A 6,797-nucleotide genomic window follows, 5' to 3' on the forward strand; every position below is an offset into this window, starting at 1 on the left:
TAAGAGAAAAAATCTATGCTTTCATTTCCTAATCAAGAGAGAGAGAGAGAAAGAAAGGGAATTTAGGGTTTTAACTTCTTTCTTCTTCCTCGATTATCTTGATCGGAGATCCGACGAGCTCCGGCTGTAATCTTTATGCTCCGATCATTCATCAAGATTGATGTTACCCTAAACTATTGGTTCTTCATTTTTTGCCTCGTTTACTCTTTTATTTCATGATCTGAAACCCTAGCACATCTACGTCTCAGATCTTATCAATTTCATGCAAAATTGAGCCATGTTTCACAAAATTCAGTGAGTATTCTTGTCCTTTGATCATCTCCTACCTTCACTTTTTTATTTTTGGAAAGAAACCAGAAGGATCTGAGAATTGAGAGGTTTGAGAGATAAATAAGTAGAGAAGTTCACCAGAATTCCGGCAATACTTTCTGGCAAGATTTCGATTAAAGCTTCCAGCTAAGGGATTCTCGAGTATTGAAAGGATTATCTGAATCTCTTGATCATTTTGCCGCTGATTCCTTCATTGTTACTCAATGTAGACACCCCCATTTTGCTATACTTTAAACTACAAAAGATTTAGTAGTTTGTCAAGTTTCGAGTCCGTATTTCATCTAGGATTAAGCATCTGTGCATTTTATGGTAGATTTTGCCTCGTTGAAGGAATTCTGAAGTTGATTCGCGATCCTAAAGGTTTCTAGGGTGTTCCAATGGTATCTAGAAGATGAAAATTCAAGTTTCCAACCAACTGAAAAAAACCTATTATTTTTAGAATTTTTAGAGTTTCCCTCATTTTTGCCCATTTTTATACTACAGGGGTATTTTGGTCATTCCCGATGTGTCTCGTTTGACCCCCGAGTTATATTTGAGAAATCTTGAGTGATTTTATAAATTTTGAAAAAGCTGCTATTTTTAGAAACTCATAGGGCTTCCACATTTTCATCATCTTATGTATATTTCAATCATTTCTCATATATCCAAAACCATCTCGAGGGTACGGCTGATGGATTAGGAGTAATTTCGTAAGATTTGGAAAACCTGCTAAATTTAGATCTCTCAAGATTTTCTCTTAGTCTTGCACTTCGGGGGTATTTTAGACATTTTCAACATATCATATTTAGTGCCTAAGTTGTGTCTAAGAAATTTTGAGTCCGTTCATAAATTTTTGGAAATCTGCTATTCTTGAAATTTCTCAGGGTTTTCCCTAGTCTCGCCAAATTCTAGCACCTCGGGGTAATTTGGTCTTTTCCTGTGTAATTCTTTTGATCTCCGAAATATGTCTGAGAGATTATGAATGATTTCCTGAATTTTGGAAAACCTGCTAAATTTAGAATTTCTCAGGGGTTTCGCTTAATTTGGAAATTCTAAGTGTTGAGGGCATTTTGGGTATTTTCAGGGGATACCAAATGATCCTGTTTAATATTGCTCACCGAAAGGACCTAATTTTAAAAGTTTCTATTTTTGAAGTTTGACAACAAAGACTTTCCATTTTTAATTTTTTCCTTTAGGGGTGAACCAATCTGAGAGTATTTTGGTCACATTTGGATGTGTAATTGTCAAATAGGTGCATCTTGGTCCGAAAAATTATTTTCCCAAAAAGATGGTCCGATCATGTATGAGGGATGCACCATAAATGTCAAATGGGTTGGGTCGTTATATAGAATGTTGAATTTAGAAAGATTTTATTGAATTTTTACGGAAAAACCCGAAACCCGTGTGAAATGGCCAATTGGGCTAAAGCCTGCAAAGATGGAACTCATGTGGGTTCACCCATATGGGTCAAACACCATAGTGGGCACCCCATATGGCTAACCCACATGAGTTGAGCACCCAACCTTGATGATGTCACAATGGTGATATCATATTTGTTAAAAGAAAAATAAAAAGAATAAAAAAAGAAAACAAGGAAAAGATGAATGATTGCTTAAAAAAGTTTTCTTCCAAAGAAGCAATGTGGAATGAAGAATAGAATGTCTTGCTTGACAAGAAATTAAGATTGGAATCAAATCCAATTTGGAAACAAGAAAGAAAGAAAGCAAGAGGGGAAAATTGGAAACAAGCCGAAAAAGGAGCTCTCGCATTGGAAACTGCTATTTATCTCATAACCCTAGCTTTTTTATATAAAAATCAAAGCAAACAATCCTAAGAAGGATAGAAAAAAAAAATCCAAATTCGTCCTTTTTCTCTCTCCACCCGAAAAAAAAAGAAAAAGAAAAAAACCTCTTCTCTCTTGAAGTGTGTTCATCTCTCTTAAAGGTTCTTCACAAAAGGAATTCTTGAATTTCCTTTTCTTATTCAACAAATCACACATCAAGGATCTTTGGGGTGTTCTTTGGGTCTTCTTCATCATATAAGAGAGTGCGACAAAGCATATACCTCGGATCTACGCACCCTAGAGACAAGGAGCGCGATCAACGGTAGGATCTTTATCTTTGTAATATCAAAAGTAGAAAAGCATGCTAGGGTTTTACTTTTGATAGATCAAATCAATGAATTTTTCCTTGAAATTCTAGTATGTTATAATATAGATTATAAGTTTTCAAAATCCAAAATGTCACCAAAAATTTAATTTTTCTCTATTTAATAATGATTTTCTTTCGTTTTTTATTCAATATGGATTTAAATCGAATTATCGAAGCAAGTATTTGAAAACGTGGGTTTCTTTAAAAACTGATATTTTTTAGGATTTCTATAAAATAAAATACTTTTGGAAACTTAATTTCCAATCGCGGTTTGCATTTTAATTTTCATTCTATTTTTCAAAACATAACCCCGAAAGGGGTTATTTCTTAATGAACAAAGCCAAAAGTACATCAGACCATGTCCAAAATTTGTAAAATCTTGTTTTCAAACCAAGTTTTTGATTTTCGGACTACGCAAAATTTTTTGGATTTGTTTGAATTTTTTTAACCTGGTTTTAAATTATTTTAAATTTTGGTCATTTTTAATGAATATCAAAAGGTTTTAAAAATTGATGAAACTCTCCAGAATTAATGTTAAATAATAAATTGAATTTCTCATGAAATTGTTTTCGAAAAAAGGTTTTTTTATTTGTTTTCTAATCGGTTCTTCGTTTTACGTGTCGTAATTCTTTTTTATATTAAATTAATGAAAATTTGAATCTTTTTCCTACAAACTAGTAGTTTAGGTCACTAGAAGGCTAGTGAAAAAATTTCAAAAGATTTTACGAAGGTTTAATATGATTTCACAATTTTCTTTTAAAAAAATGGGTTTTAATTCCTAGGAAACAAAATTCCCTTTTTATTCAAAATTAATTTTATGAAGGATCATTAATTATTAGGTCTTGAAATTTTTGAAGTAAATCATATAGCCTATTTTATATCTACTGGAATTTATACATGATTTTAGAATATCATTTGATCTACTTGTTAATTGATTCATTGATTTTATCCGAATTTTGTGTGAATTTTAATTGGCATCAAATCTTTATAAACACCTTTGAAATTTTTACAGTAGTATAATACCTTGATTCTATCTATACTGTAATAGTTTTACTTGATTTACGATTCGTATGCTATGAGTTGATTTGGTAATTTGCAATCTAACCTAAATTTTGGAAAATTAGAAATTGATAGAAAAACTTATTCTAAATTCTTGAAACTCGTCCAGTAGTTTAAAATCATTTATATCTTGTTACTAAAAAAGTTACAATGAATTTAGAGTTTGATTGCTTAGGGTTACTGTGTAATCCTAGCAATCTAGTCTTAATGTTAATAGATCACAACTTAATAGCAAATCAACACAAAAGTCAGTGAAAACTTTCAGAAAATCCTAATTTTTCATCATATATTTAACCTTAAAATTGTTTGAAAAAGAAACCCTAGAGGTTATAGATTCCCTTTGTAAATTGACTATGCTGTGATGGTTTAACTGCCGATGTCGCATTCATAATCGTATACTAATTGTGATCGTTCATGCATAATTTAAGCATGTAAATTATAGTATGTTGTTGGCTCCGAAGTCCACTGTCCAAGAAAATTCTGAGAATCATGCCAGGCAATAATATACTATAATTTATGTGTTAAATTATACAAGGATTGAGAGCACGATGCCCTTCCATGGGTGCAACTCAAGGCTGAAATTTGCCAACCATAGAGCCTTTGGTATTCCTTAGATGTTAGGAATCGAAAATCTTTAAAAAGTTAAAAATTATTTACTTCATAAATTAAGATCATTTGATTAGTACTTTTGGAACCATTGGATAACGGTATCTCTTGGTAAGGACCTTTAGAACCAATTATGAACACTTACCTCGCGTTGTGTCCTAGGTTTTAGGGTGTCCTAGAGTTAGGGAGCTCAACCTCATCACAACTGATTGCTATTATTAGCAATTGAGTCATAGATCTAGTTACACTAATTACTCATTTTTCCCGTAAGACGGGCCTAGTTACCTAGGATATAGGTTAACCTGCATTAGTCAAAGGGACCTCTTGCACTTAGCTATGACCACGTAGCATCTTAGATGAAGTCCTAGGATAATAAAATCTTCAACTTGAACTAAATAATTTCTCTTAAAACTGTTGAAACAGTAAATCCAGTCTAGATCGTTGTCCTAGATGAGTTAGGCATAAGTAGCTTAGTTTAGGTGCACCGAACTACGATCGACTCTGATTCCAGTGAGGCTGGGATACGTAGGCAACTTGGATACTTGAGTGGCATACCAAGCACGAGTCGGCTCCACACATAAGTGGTGGGGTTTTGTATATTAATCCTTAAATTAAAAGTAATTAAATCACTTAGGACTTTCCATGAAATTAGAATTTTAGGAGAACTTTCACTTAGATTGAATTCAAACAAATTAAGAAAATCAAGATACACATTTAGGAATTATATTGAAATTAGATCTTAGGATGCATGTCACGTTGTTCGCACATTAATATAGAGTTAAATGAGCCATTTAAAAAAAATTCAAAAGAGTTAACTTTTGGAATTGAAGACCGATTATCGGGCAGGAATGGTGCATGTGGTGGTAACTCCCCATACCTTCCATTCTCGTAACCAGGTAACGAGTCTAGATTTCTGGTCAATTATGGGTCCTAGATCCCTCATCTAGGTGGTGACTCTGTCACTCTCTTTTGCGTGGAATTCGGATTGCCTTAGTGATCCCAAGTTCACGGAAAAGATAAATTAAATCACACCTTGCTAGGCTCGGCGGCTTACTCCTGCCCTTTTGGGTATGGGTTGCACGTTTGTTTGCACCCTATGGCTTGGTTGCTACCTGCTTGGTTGGGTAATTAAAATCAATAATAAAAAGCACACGCCAATCGCGTGGGTACGAGATACCAAGAGAGAGGAAGGCGGCTCGCGCCCTACCCCTCTCGCGGGATCGGGTCCCACACTCAAGTAATCATCTTTAAATTTTCTTGCTTTCAATAGCATATTTAGAATGAGGAAGATACTATTGCTTATTTAATTTTATTGAATCATTAAATCAAAGAATTTTTTTAAAGTTTCATTTTTTAGAAGAATTTTTAGCAATATTGTGTTCTTCTCTGCTCCATTGGATTTATTTTTAGCATGGCAATGAAGTGATTTTGATGTCAATAGTGACATCTTTTCATTAGGAAATTTTGTTCAAAGGAAAATCAGAAAAAAAATGTTTATATTTTAATTGTGTTCAAAATCCGAAGCAAATGCTCTGTGTCTTATTTTCTTTCATGATTATATTGAGGTTTACTTTGTAGAAAATGTTAATAGTCAGAACATTTGATAACATGCTCATAGAAGCATATGATATATGTCTCATGGTGTTATGATTTACTTAAAGAGGTAGAAATCTATATGTCCTTATCAATTTGTGAAATGCAACAATAATAATGTTAGCTGTAGAAACCTTGTATGATGCTTTTCACTTTATTCGTATTTAAACATATTTATTTTGAAGATACTCTTCGTCAAGTTATGGATTTGATTATAACATAGGTCTATGTCCATGAAAATTGTTTGGTTTTATTTTTGTCTCAATTCTGATGGTTACCCAAGCTAGATCTGTGAGATCAGTTAACACCTCTATTCTATGTCACTTATTTGGACCTAGTTAGCTTTACAGATTACTCTAATTGGTTACACAACTGCATAGGGTTGGTCCTTACTTTTCATCTAGTGTTAAAATGAGTTAAGGGTCCAAATGATTATGCTCACTGGTCAGGATTATTGTTTTCATGGAAACATGTAAAAGAGATTTATGGCTTTATTATCTATACGCTTATACTCTTAAGCTGTGCGTGTAAAGAGGATTTTGAGTTACATTATCTTGTGTTGCTCATACTGAGCTTGTATAGGGAATTGTAGGAGATTTTTAAAAGTCTTTTGGAAATTAAGGATAAGTCAGTAAATATGTTGAAACAGGGTCATAATGCTTTCATTTCTTTAAGATGGCTATGGGGTCATCTAAAATTCATAACAGTGCTTGCTGTTTTTATATGACATTGAATTGGTAAGATTGGCCTGATTAAATAGTTTCCATAGAGATAATTTGCCCATTTGGAAAGTTACATTGTGCCTACTCTCTAAATGATTGGCATTCTGATTTTCTTTATGTCATCAAGTAACCTGAACTCATCTAATGCTTTCTCTTGGAAAACTTGCACCTGTCCATGTAAAAATTCCCATCATGTTGACTCAGCTAAGCATTTTACCTGATTAGTCTCGTTAGGTCATTGAACGATTATGAGTATACCTACATTAAGGACTTTGGGTTTGTTTATTCATCTATTCACATCAATGCTCTTGGCGACTGATATTAGTAGTGTAATGTTTAATCTTTTGTGCATAACTAG

Source organism: Tasmannia lanceolata, unplaced genomic scaffold (assembly GCF_043159265.1).
Source record: "Tasmannia lanceolata isolate RefF3 unplaced genomic scaffold, GAP_Taslan_0.1 ptg000008l, whole genome shotgun sequence".
Taxonomy (NCBI): domain Eukaryota; kingdom Viridiplantae; phylum Streptophyta; class Magnoliopsida; order Canellales; family Winteraceae; genus Tasmannia; species Tasmannia lanceolata.